Here is a 13,612-nt window from a genome sequence, read left to right as displayed (position 1 = left end):
AGCAGCCAAGGGCAGTGAGCTACTAAGACTCCTTTCCGTTTTTCTGGTGTTATTTCAGAGGATGAAGATGAGGAAGAGGATGATTTCATTCCTGTCTACTGGGTAGACAGGCGACTGTTTTAAGGGTCACTTTTAGCTATTAAGGTAAGATATAAACACAATTAGCTTTTGCATGTGTTTAGTATCAGATTTCCTCAAAGAACTGGGCAAAATATTAGGTTTCATTATATTTTTAAACAAGCACACAGCACCCTTTAATCATATTTACCCACTTCATCCAAAGGATACTGCCACATTTTCGCAGGTTTTACTCCAACCTTCTCAATGGAGTGAAGTATGTGGTTAACTTGTGATGCAATGACTGCATTTGTTGCCAGTGGCAACGGTTGTTTCCTTCATTAGGTTTCATGTGGTTGGTCAGGCTATGTCATGAGAACTGTACTCAGAAGAATTACGAGTGTGTTGAATGCCAGCTTTGTGCCGTGAGTACTGTGTGGAGAGTGGAGTAGGAAATGCCAATATTATTTTTGTTAGGAGAAAAGAAATACAGACTCCAGGCTACCTGGTCACAGCTTTCCACATCTGCTGGATTCTCCCTGCTCCCAAGCCTCTATTTCCTAGCCTCAGGGAAAGTGTGTGTGTGTGTGTGTGTGTGTGTGTGTGTGTGTGTGTGTGTGTGTGTGTGTGCGTGTGTGTGTATGTGTGTGTGTGTGTGACCCATCGATCAGATCTTTTGATGTTCTCCACATGTCTGTGGCTTCCACAGAAAACTTGAACTGCAATCTCTTTCCAGATGCGTCACTGAGCAACACTTAAGTCAACTATAATTTTCAACAGATCTTGAACTGTGATTTGGATAGATAGGGTGAATGATAATAGATTCAGGCTGTATTCCAATTGCTTCCAGCTTTTCCCCTCTCCGCCCCCTAAGGGTTAACAAGTGTTTCCAAAGCCAAGGGGCACTAAGAATCCTGAAACGGCTAATTAACAGTGCCACTGCACAGCGCAGCAAGCATGTGGGATCCAGGCTGCTGTAAAACCTCCGCTTCCTGAGGCTATGGTAGCTGTGCTGGAGCACTTGGGAGTGGATTTGAACATTCTGCTCCCTGCCTGTGGCGGAAAATAACCTTCTTAACAGACACTGTAGGGGAGTCAAAGAAAAGACAAAGGAGACAACTCTCGTTTCCTTGACTGTGAAAGAGCAAATGAACATTTCCTCGTGTTCAGACTATAACTCACAACTGGCCTCTTGGAAGGACAAAGGCCACCTTGGGCATGCTCCCCATCCAGCATCCAACCCAGGGAAATGCAGGCCTGGGGAGAGGCTGAGTTTCTAGCTTCGGAGAGGCAGCTAAAATCCAGGTAAAGGAGACTGTCCCATGTTCTTCAGCAGTCTATTCTTTTGGTACTTATCTAAAGATGTCATCATTGTAAACAAATAAAAGTGATGACAGAAAAATGCTTGTCGGGGGAAAAATGTCTGACTAGAAGATGAATCGCCCTGTCTTGTACAGATTTATATGTAAGTTATATGCTTTATTAATACCATCATGTCACACTGACACAGAAAAGCCTAGCTCTTACCTCCAGCCTATAATCCATCTTCTATCATGTTTTCAAAAATGTCTTTCTAAAGCATGCCACTCCTCTACTTCAATACCCTTGATATATTTTTTCCCTATTTCACAGTACACCATACACACATTCTTTATGCCTCTTACACCAGGGCTCTTACTATCAATTCATACCAGGCAGAATATTGTGTTTTCTAATGTTGCAGCTACAGAAATTTAGTTTCAAGCGTGCTCCACTCTTTCAAGCCTCTAACAACCGCCACCCTCCCCCTTCTCCTGTCCATTGAATTCTTGGCTTTTTTTCTTAAGATGCTTCTTAAATGTCACTTGCTTTGAGAATCCTTTCTTTCCATCTCAAAAAGAGGATTTCCACCCTCCACTCCTCCACATTACTCTCTCAGATTACAAGGACAGGTCTGTGAATCACCTTGTTGTTTCTTATGTTAACATTGCCTAGAACATACAGAAAGAAGACAGATCGGTGACTTACTGAAGGAATGGCTAGATAAATGAATGGATACATGGATGTAATTAGGCCATTTAAGTAAATCACACATAAAAGTCATTTAAAAGTTTGAAGTGAAAGCTGGGCGCTGGTGGCTCATGCCTGTAATCCTAGCTACTCAGGGGGCTCAGATCTGAGGATCACAGTTCAAGACCAGCCCAGGCAGGAAAGGCTGTGAAACTCTTATCTCCAAATAACCACCAGTAAACTGGAAGTGGCACTGTGGCTCAAGGGGTAGAGCACTGGCCTTGAGCTGAAGAGCTCACGGAGAGTGCTCAGACCTAGAGTTCAAGCCTCATGACAAAAAAAAAAAGTTGGGAATGATAGCTGGGAAATACATATGAAATTGCAAGTGGGATTTTAATCTCTTGCATCTCTCTTGCTCTCTCTCTCTCTCTCTCTCTCTCTCTCTCTCTCTCTCTCTCTCTCTCGCTCGCTCGCTTGCTCGCTCTGTAGGGTTCTTAATAGAAAGACTGAATGTCATGGACTGTAATGTAAAAGCTGAATCTATAAGCAACTAAAATTGGATCTGGTAGTTAGGAAGCTAGAGATTCACCTTAAAATGCCATATATAATGCCAATGGTAATGTGGTATATGAATATAAAATTATTATAAATTTGAGGTATCATGGTAACAAGGTAAAAGCACATTTATTATAATAAACTATGTAGAAAACACATTCACAGCAATCGAAAAGTGAGCAACTGATGTATTTGTGGAGATCTAAAAATGATGCCGTTGAATACATAAGGCATAATGACACATCCTTCTCAGAGGTGTAGTGCTTCTTTTCGAAGAGCACTTCCTCCTATAGGGGAAGGAACTAGCCACATGGAGCTACTCCTTAGCCCAGGAATGAAGCCTTTGCTTTCTGAAATGAAGGGCTATCCTGAAGGGAAGTAGGCAGCTGGTCGAGAATGTATTTTCATAATGGAATTCTTAGTACCCTGTGAGGACAGAGAGCTTTAAGTAAAGAGAGGTGGGATGGAATTCTATATAATATCAGAAAGAAAGGGAGTAATTTTAAGGCCTTTTAGAACAGATACAAACTAGAAGCACAGCCTTGGGATGTCTGAGTGACAGTGTGACTTTTTAAATCCTCAGACTGTGAAAAGTGCAGTGATCTTCCCAAAAGAGGAATTCCCACCTTTGAACCACCCTAGGTAATTCAATTAATTGCATATGGGAAGTGCTTCAGAAAATATGAGTAAAAGCTATAAGAATTTAAATTTTCATGGTGAATGCTATTTCTTTTGTTGCTATGGACTATAAAGTCTGGAAAAGTCTGGCAAATTTTAGGATGCATATTCTTAAAAGTTTTTTTTTAAATTATACAGATATGGAAGATTTAGAAAGTTTATGATAAACTTGTCTAGAGTAATGATATGAGTTTTATGAAAACAATGACAACAAAACAACAATATGACACCTAAAATAAAGTAACTTCAGACCTCTCCAACTCTACAGAAAAATATTATTTCAGTGTAGCTTTTCAGGTCACCATTCTCCAAACTCTGTTAGTATTTAGCTGACATAGTAACATGGTCTTCACAGAAAGGAGGGTGTTTGATTAGCTTAGATATTTCAGGAGAGGAAGGCTCCAATGTGAGATTCCTCACTTAAAGAAGAATTCAGAATGTCCTGACAGTTGTTTCAAACTGTGATCATTTCCAGGAAGAAAATTAACAGGAATCTTTTACTCAGCATGAAGGGCAAGAGGTGGAGAGTACAGAAAGGCAGACAAATGGCTCATTATAAAGGCTAGCTTCTAAACCACCTGAGCTGGCTGTTGATAATCTGGCTGCCTGGGAGGGCATCGTGTGGTGTGTCATTCTGAGCTCCCAGGAAGAAGCCACTGGAATTGGAGTCATGGTGGAGTCCACACCAGATCAGCAATAAGGCTTCAAGGGACGTACATTCTTTCTTGTAACTAAGTTTCATGATTTTTCCCATTTTTCTCTGATGAGAAACAGTACTACCTAGAATTATTATCATCTTCTTGGTTTCCTGAAGCCATATGAATTTTATTAGTACATTTTAAGGTTTATACAAGTATCAATCTATTCTGCAGGTGAGTAAAATAACAAACCCTAAGAGGACATAATTTGAAATCCATTAGTCTGGGTCTTCATCTTCAGTGGTTACCTCTTCACCTGGTTATTCAGGATTAAGCCAAACAGGAGTCAGGGATCAGTAGGCAGAGGCAGGCCCCTGTTGGGTTTCCTCCAGAGACAAAAAGTATGGTGCTCTGAGCTCAGAACACACAGAGCTGCAGCTCTGATAGGAGCTGGCAGCTTCACGGGCTAATGTTGTATCCTCTTTGGCGTGAGAAGTGGAAATTAAAAGGCAGGAAGAATATTTTATTTTCTCTTTTCCAGTTGGTAGGAGTGCCATTAGGAGGAGGAACTGATATGTTTCCTTTCCCTCTGTGCTAGAACCTTGACAGATGCACAGTACCTCCTGCAGCCTTCCAGGAACTTGAATGGCACCAGACAGCTCTATGCTGGGAAAAAAAAAGAAGAGAGAAAGAAAGAAAGAAAAAAGAAAGAAAGGGAGAGAAAGGAAGGAAGGAAGGAAGGAAGGAAGGAAGGAAGGAAGGAAGGAGGGAGGGAGGGAGGGAGGAAGGGAGATGGAGGGAGAGAGGAAGGGAGAGAAAGGGAGGGAGGGAGAGAGAGAGGGAGAGGGAGGGAGGAAGGAAGTGAAGGGAGGGAGGGAGGGAGGGAAGACAAAAAACCCTATACTCACAGAGGACAGTAGTTTACTCGAGTGTAATGACTGAGTAAAAACCCAGCTCTGGAAAAACCAAAGCAAACACTAAAACAAAAGAAATACTGATGTGACCAGGCATCAGTGGCTCATGTTTATGATCCTAGCTACTCAAGAGGCTGAAATCTAAGTACCACAATTCAAAGTTAGCCTGAGTAGGAAAGACCATGAGACTCATCTCCAATTAACCAGTAAAAAGTCAGAAATGGAGCTGTGGTTCAAGTCTTGACCAAAAAAGAGAAGACAACACCCAGGCCCTTAGTTCAAGCCCCAGTACTGGAACATGTATGCACACATGTGTAAGTATGCAAGTATATTGATATGAACATTTAGAAATGCTACCTTTTCGTTTGGAGAGGAATAATCCACTTTATTTTGTTTTGGAATAAGTAGCTCAAAGGAAAGACTAACATGGAAAGTTAAGACAGTAAATATATATATATATTCAACAGCCCTTAAAAACACTGACCTCAAGGATGGAAAAGAAAAGCAGATAAGGGATTTCCCAGTAACGTAAGACTGCTACAGAATCATTGTAGAGTAGATGGAAACTACAAAGCATATTGCAAATGTATTCTGCTACTCACAATGAATAACAGGATGTCTGACTAAAGCTACAGACCTATGACCCGCCTGCTCACCTCACAACCTGCCCACCCACTGACGTCTCTTTTCTTTTTTCTTTCTCTTTCCTCTTCCTCTCTTTGTCTTTAGTTTTCATTGCACCCTTGGCCCCAATTCTGCTTGCTCTTTTGCTTTCTGTCTTATCCATCCTCTTTTATCAGTTCTTTAATTGAGCCTCATATGAAACTCAGGAAATTACTGAAGCTAGTATGGAAGTTTGCCATGGATCATAAAATACTGTCTATGCCTTTGTTTCCTTTGACAAAAACCTTATTTTTTGCGCTACTAACCTTTCAGTGTGTGTGTGTGTGTGTGTGTGTATGTGTGTGTGGCCAAGTGGAGGGTTAAGAGTCACTGTTAGTTCACTGAGGGTCAAAGTGCCCCGTTTCCCTGAGAAAAAATGCAGTCTCAGTCATCATAGAGCATCAGCCTAAAAGAATGATCCACTGTGTCATTTTTTTTAAGGAACAATGTTAGTAGAAGAATAGCATCCAAGGGAATTCAAATAAATCTCTTATTTAACAGTGTGCTATTAGAAGGAGCTTAATTCTTTGTAAGACATATATAATCTAAATATGTTGTCCTTGGATAGAGAACACATCAGTTATTAAAATCCACAAAAACAAATACTGTACTTGATCTTAGCCAAAGGCTAAAAAGCTATGAATATAATAGTGGGAGGAGAGTTCCCTGCATTTCACAGTAGCACAAAGCAATCTTTAGAGAACCTGCAACTTCAGTTCTGGCTCTCCTCAGTGATGCCATTGAGTGCTGCCTTTACCCCCAGGATTCTGTGTTTTAGAATGAAGATATTGTGCTTCTAACCCTCCTAGGAAAAGGGCAAATAGAGGCAAGGCCAAACAGAACCACCCATCCCCACCCAATGGATACACATTTATCCCTGGAACCATTGTTTTACATTACAAGCATGGTCTGTAATATGCTTTGGATTTACTTCTTTAAAATACTTATAAAGCATCTTCTCCATTACAGTCCTGTTGAGGCTGGTCACTATAAGAGTTATAAAATTACATACTTGAACATAATAAAAAAAAACTAAATTCTTACTCATCAGGTTACAATTTCAGGAGGGAGAGGAAAACTCTAGGCTGAGAATCATATGGCTTGCGTTCAAGATCTAGTTCTGCCCCTTGCCCTCTGAATAGCCTTGGGCAATTCATCCAAGCCTTGAGTCTCCATTTCCCTTGCTTCAAGAAAGGAATTTACCATTTGGATGTGGTCTCAGATGAGAGAGAAATATGAGACTGATGAGCTCACAGAGGACTTCCCTGGAGAAGAAAGGTGAGAGGAAAGGAAGGTAAGAGTAATTCACGATGGGTAGGAGGTTGGAGGGTAGTATTGCGACTGTCCTGGTGCGGGAACTGAGGCCCAGAAGTGCTATATAACAAACCTGAGGCCACCTTAGAACCCAAAAGTGACAACTGCTCCTTGAAAAAAGTCTGGTGTCTACTTGTGAATATTGAAAACTTCTGTCTTTAACAATGACAAAATATTTACTTAGGATTTTTTTTAACATTAAAGGAAACTTTTAGATGGTGACCAAAACCTGAAGAGACAAAACCAACCTTATGGTTTATTTCATGCTTGCTTGATAGTCATGTTTAGCTCACAAAAGTCCTGTGTAAGCTGGAACTAGACTGGAGGCCTGCTTTCATCATAAGCAGGTGGTGGGGTCATAGGAAAGTAGCTAACCCTTCACACCCCACACTTCCCGGTGGGTTACAGATGTCCAACAGGAAGAATTGCAACACATTCCTAACCCTATGGGATTCAGTCACATGCCAGCATTGTTGAGAATGGACATCTAGACATCTCAGGAATAAAGATTCAGTCATTATGGCTCAAGCCTAAAAGAGAGGAGTGGTCTTTAGAAATGAATTCTAAGTGTCTTTAGTGGCCAAGCATAGTTCATCAAATGACGGATCATCCGACCTGCTCATTTCACTTTCCACAGATGGATGCCACAATTTCCGGCCAACATCTGTCCTGTTAGGAATTGGCAATGAGCCAAAGACCTTTTTATTGTTAAGATACTGTACAAAGGAGTTACAGTTACATGAGTAATGAGTACATTGCCTATGGAGCATTGTTATCCCCTCCTTTGCTTTCCCCAACCATCTCTTCCCTCCCCACCACTCCAATTCCTCCCTTCCCCGACTCCAAGTTGTACAGTTTGTTTTTAACAAAGTGTCTTGTACCTCTCACTGTTACACTGGGTCAGCCTGTATCCTTGTTTCAACATTGTGTTATTTCCCTTCCCTTTCCAAATTAGAAAAATGTATATACAAGATGCAGGACACCAGAATCAAATACAGTGAAAATAGGGGTTATACCATGGCGGAAGAACATATGAAAGAAACAAAAGAAATCACATTGTACAATTTAAGTACATAAAAAACAACAGCAGCCAAGATAAACCCTTTTATGTCTCTATCTTGAGGTTCATTTTGCTTAGCACCATCTTATATGGTCATATGTGCATAGCGTTTGACCTTTTCTACTTGTCTGGCAAGGTTATACTAGATATATTCTAGTTATTGCAAATAAGGGCAACCATGGAACCTATGTTTCTTTGGGTCTGGCTTACTTCACTTAGTATAATTTTTTTCCATTTCCTAACAAATGGGGCGATGTCATTCTTCCTGATGGAGGCATAGAATTCCATTTGTGTGTGTGTGTGTGTGTGTGTGTGTGTGTGTGTGTGTGTGTGTGTGTACACACATATCACATTTTCTTGATCCATTCATCTACTGAGGGGCATCTGGGTTGGTTCCATATCTTAGCTATAGAGAATAATGCTGTGATAAACATAGTTATGCTGGTAGCTTTAGTATGGCCTTGCTTGTGATCATTTGGGTAAATGCCCAAAAGTGGGATTGCTGGGTCATAGGGGAGCTCTATGTGGAGTCTTTTGAGGAACTTCCAAATTGCTTTCCAAAGTGGTTGAACAAGTTTATACTCCTACCAACAATGAAGTAGGGTTCCCCCAAAATACATTTTTAATGAGTACTTTTTCCTTAGAAGCTGGCAATGGTAAAAGAGAATATATATGTAATTTATATATATATATATATATATATATTATATGTTGTTATTATAAATATTATTTAAGTATTATGTATTTATTTATCACTGACTTATTATTTATGTTGTTATTAAATATTATTTATTTAAATATCATTTAAATATTATACAAATTTTATTGTGTTGATATAAATATTTAAATGTTATTTGAATATTATATATTTATTATTATATATTATTTTATATAAATATTATAAGTATACATATTATTATTATGTTTAGGCACAAATGATTTAATCCATAACCTAATGGACCATCATGAAAATACATGAACTTAAACAGCTGTTCAGAAAGTTATCATCTGTCATTGTGTGATGATGATGCACTTTCACAAAAACACACATGCAGATACACAGATGTGCACATACACATACATGTATGGATATACATATATAGATAGCTAAGATATAGGTCTGTAGACACACACAGAGATACATATACTCAAATACAAACCTCCACAAACAAAACTAGCTACCTCAGAGGAAATTCACCAAGCCCTGCAGCTGGCTCCAACTTGATTTTTAGGACTATTTTTCCCCCTTTCCTTGAAGACTAATCTGTCTGAGCATGAGTCACATCCAAGCAAAAATTTGCATTTAAAAATGCTCTGCAAGTGCTTTTCCAAGAAAGGACAAAAAAACCCACCGTGTCCCTGAGATGTCTTCCGTGATCCTGGTTCAGCCATGTATGACCTTTTCTGTGTTTCCCTGGCAGCTTTAGGTCCCCTCTTCCCACTCCCTACCCTTTCTCCTTCCCCATTTTTTCCCTCCCTGTGCACAGAGCCTGATTCTCCTTTTCCCTCAGGGCTCACATTCCACTGACCTACAAACATCTACTGCAATCATGCCCATTGTCACCACCTGTATTCTTCCCAACTCTTCTGGCCCTTCTCTATTATTTTATTTTCCCAAAGACCATACTTTCTAGTGGAAATCTCAAGCAAAACATCTAGCAAACTAAAAGCATCACTAATAAAGGCATTGAAAATAAATCTTATTACAAATAGTATGAAAATCAATGGATTAATACATTGTGCCAAAAGAGAGACATTAAATATGTCATCTCTAATCCTTCATGTAACTTTCTCAGTGGGAGGAAAAAAATCCCAGGATGCATTAAGGCTTTGAGTGGTCAGATTGGATGGGGAGGCAGCACCGCTTCCCACAGCCTGCAGAGAAATTGCTGAGTGATTGAACACAGTCTGGAGAAGAGACTACTCTCCCATGATTTTCTGCATCTCTCTGACTGTACCACCAGCATGCCTATCCTCAGGGCATTGTGTACAGAACGCAAGGCCACGCTCTCTCTGGAATGTCTGCTGTTGGCAAAGGCTCGTAGAGGCTCCAGAGGCAAAGGCCAATCCGTGGTCAGCGTTCATTACCTGTAACATTATGCGTTATAGTCTGCTAGGCAGCTCTTTTAAAGTCAGAGCTGGGACTCTGTGGACATTTTCCATCCAAGAGGATCTACCCTTGAAGCTTGACTGAGAAAGCAGTGGTTTGTCTTTGTGAATACAGAGGAGGAGGAAAAGCAGAGGAGTCAGAGGGCACAGAAGGAGAAAGGTGCTGGGTTCTTCCTCTTGTGTGGGCCTCCAAAGCTGGTCCTGCTGAAAGAAGGCCGGGGTAGATAGAAGCTTTCCTTGGAGGTAGATATGTAAAGTGGACAGATGAAGCCATCTTTCTGAACACTTTTACAATAACTTCCATGAGAAATCGATTAAATGGATGACATCAATTGTATTGACATACAATTTCTGTATTACTAATAACATATTAGAGTAGAAGTCCATCAATGTAAGGTGTTATTCACCAGAAGGAATTTGCTGCAGGGCATGCTGTCCTACTCCAGCCCAGGAGTTGGTATTTACTTCAAAGAGTAAACATAAATAAATAAGATGCACAAGAGCCCTAACTTGGAATGATTTGGAAATAGGGTCTTCAGATAGGTAATCAAGTTAAGATGAGCACATTTGTATCGGTCCAGTCAATATGACTGGCATTCTTACACAAAGGGATTGGAGACACAGACATCCCTATAGGAAAATGAGATAAACCCAGGGAGAGACCAAACATTCAAAAAACAAGGACAGAGCCCTAGAACAGTTCCTTCCCCTATCCAAGAGCCCTCAGGAGAAACCAATCTAGCAATGCCTTGTCTTTGAACTTCTAACTGTGAGAACATGACATTTCTCTGCCATCCATTTTCTGAATCTTTGTCATAGCAACCCTAGGAAACTAATACATGTGGCGAACATAATTTTGTTCAAGTGAAAGACTAAGAAAGGAGAGTTTGGTTTCTCGGGAGACATTTTTAGATTACAGGAATCACTTAAGAATCATAACTTTGAAAAGAAATAAATCCATTTCAAGTATTACTGGTAGTGCAGAAGTCCATAAAAATTCAATTATACAAATTTACAGTCCAGAGAAGGGGAAAAAACATCAAATTACTATTTATGGGAATTTGAGCAGAGTTTATGACTGGGAAAATAAACAAGATTGTAGTAATTTTGTAATACAGGGCTCAGACCCCAGTGGCAGGGAGGTGGCTGGGTGGGTCTGAGCTAGGCTCTGCTGCTAAGTAGCTTTGAGAGTTTCCATATTTTGCCACACCGGCCACTCCTGGTTTTCTCCAAGGAGATCACGGTACAAGTTCTCAGAAGGGATTTATTGAGAGGCCAGACACAAGCTTTCACACGTGGAGGCTAGGAACTAAATTTAAGCCATAATGCCCATGGCTACTAGCAATTACTTCAATTAAAAAGAAAAAAAAAAACACACATTAAAAGCCAACACCCACAATTTAGAAACACAAAACAATATATGCCATACATTTAATCAATTTCTCATGGAAGTTATTGCAAAAGTGTTCAGAAAGATGGCTTCATCTGCCCACTTCCACATATCTGCCCCTGAGGAAAGCTTCCCTCCACCCGGCATTCTTTCAGCAGGACCAGCTTTGGGGGCCCACATGAGAGGAAGAAATGCAGAAATTAGATCGGCTCATTGTGAAGGAAATGCGCAGTGGGCCCTACACTGAGGAAGCTTCAGAGCCAGTGCCTGAGAGACCGGGCACGTGCACGCGAGGGCATGCCAGCAAAGCATCCTTTGGCACATGAACAGGTCACAGGGAGTTTTTTCTGCAGAAGCTATTATGTGCTCCCAGCCTTTGAAAGGGCTTTTTAGCAATATTTATGCATTCACCATCAGACTTCTGGAGGGTCACTAACTTTGGAGACAATGTCTCCTAATCATTCACAAGCATTTGGAGGCAGAACTGCCTATGCCTTTCTTATGGTAGCTCAGATAAGGAGAACAGAACCAGAATCTACCCATGCTGGCAGCCGGCGCTCATACCACTTGCTGGCTTCCAGAGTCATACGGATCCATTGCTTATACCATCCAGTTGATGGCACTCAGTCATGGTAGTTCCAGAAAAGACGTTTCTTGTCATGAGTTCTCAAATCACTGCACAGTAGAACCCAGAATTATGCACGATCACTTGTAAATTTGATTACAAGTGGTTATAACTGCTATGTTTCTTTCTTTAAGAGGTGCAATGATTTGTTACCAGTTCTGGATATATTCCCACCAGATTCAAGTCAGCTTATTAGAGAGACACTGCATATTTCAGTGAAGTCACAATTGCCAAACTATGGACTCAGCCTAGATGCCCACCAATGGATATATGGGTAAAGAAAATATGGTATACACACACACACACACACACACACACACACACACACAGTGGGGTTTTACTCAGCCATAAGGAAGGATGAAATTATGTCATTTGTTGGAAAATGGATGGAACTGGAGGTCATCATGTTAAGTGAAATGAGCCAGCCCACAGAGGTAAATATAATGAGTTTTCTCTCATTTGTGGAAAAAGGGGGAAATAAAACAAAATCAAAACATCAAGATCATGAAAGAAAAGTAGGGGAGTGGCTAGTAGGAGAACGAAAGGAGAAGAAAAAGGAGGAAGAAAAAGAAACAAGAAAGATTATGAGGGTGGATGTAATCAAAGCATATTATTGTATGCAGCCATGTAAATGTCATGATGAAACCTCTTACTAATACAAGCTAATAAACACTGATCAATTTTTAAAAGCAAAAAAAATGTTGAGTGAATAAATAAATGCTAGCATCGGTTGTCTGAAACATTCTGTTCAAATATAAGCTGAAGGGCAAAATTCAATTTGATCACCTTAACTCTACATAAACAGAAAATATATTTACACAAAGTGCCCTTTATCAAGTGTGGGCACTGTTAACTGAACCCTTTTCTTCAGCTGGGTGGTCTCAGAGCTAAACATAAAGCAAGAGCAACCAACGTAAAGGGCTAAGTACCTGTAAGCCAAAAATGGTGGGGGCGGGGGGAGTAGGAGGAATCTTAATGAGTAATTTTTGGATGTGGAGGGATGACAGAAACAGACCACCCCAAAAATAAAAACAGCAGGAGGCTACCAACTGCATTACTTCATTGTAAAAATAATGGGGTGATTTACTCTTAAAAGCTATATACCCCTAAATACAATTCCCTTTCCCAGTATTTGTCAATCTAAATGGCTTCCATTTCCTCAAGCACTCAAAATACAGCCATATACCCATGTGTAAGCAAGCTCTGCTTTGGAAGGAGAGCAGGAAAGTTGGTAGTTGGAAAAACTGAAAGAATGCTACTACTCCGTTTTTTTGTACCTCTCTGGTAGAGAAAAATGGAGACCCTGACAGTAACTGGGAGTTAGCTCTGAAGCTGAACTAACTTCTGCTGAGCAGATCTGGGGCTGCAGCAGTTAGGGGACAGGTGTGCAGTCTCCTGGGGATTCTTATCAGCTTTAGAGAGCCCCAGAGAGTATTCCCAGTGTGAGCAATGGGGATTGGAGTCAATTTGATCTCGACTTCAGGAAATAGCATGAACCCATTGACCCCTGTGGGGAAATTTCTCCAAATCCCACAAACAACTGAAAGTGTAGATTTGATGTGGCAGCTGCCAGAAATCCAACTTCCTGATGTTCTCTGGCTGCCAACAACAGTTCCTATT

General features: G+C 40.5%; 1 protein-coding gene and 1 pseudogene across 2 annotated transcripts in view; both read right to left on the bottom strand.

Moving 5' to 3' along the window:
* Nucleotides 1-13,612, bottom strand: part of Pde4d (phosphodiesterase 4D) — a 1,402,687-nt gene that overhangs the window by 728,230 nt on the left and 660,845 nt on the right. The window lies entirely within an intron of this gene.
* On the bottom strand, nucleotides 6,008-6,134 carry LOC122117415 (annotated as a pseudogene).

The sequence above is a fragment of the Dipodomys spectabilis genome, unplaced genomic scaffold, assembly GCF_019054845.1.
Source record: "Dipodomys spectabilis isolate Male_0828 unplaced genomic scaffold, ASM1905484v1 ptg000140l, whole genome shotgun sequence".
NCBI classification, from domain to species: domain Eukaryota; kingdom Metazoa; phylum Chordata; class Mammalia; order Rodentia; family Heteromyidae; genus Dipodomys; species Dipodomys spectabilis.
This window is presented reverse-complemented; position numbering and strand designations above follow the sequence as displayed.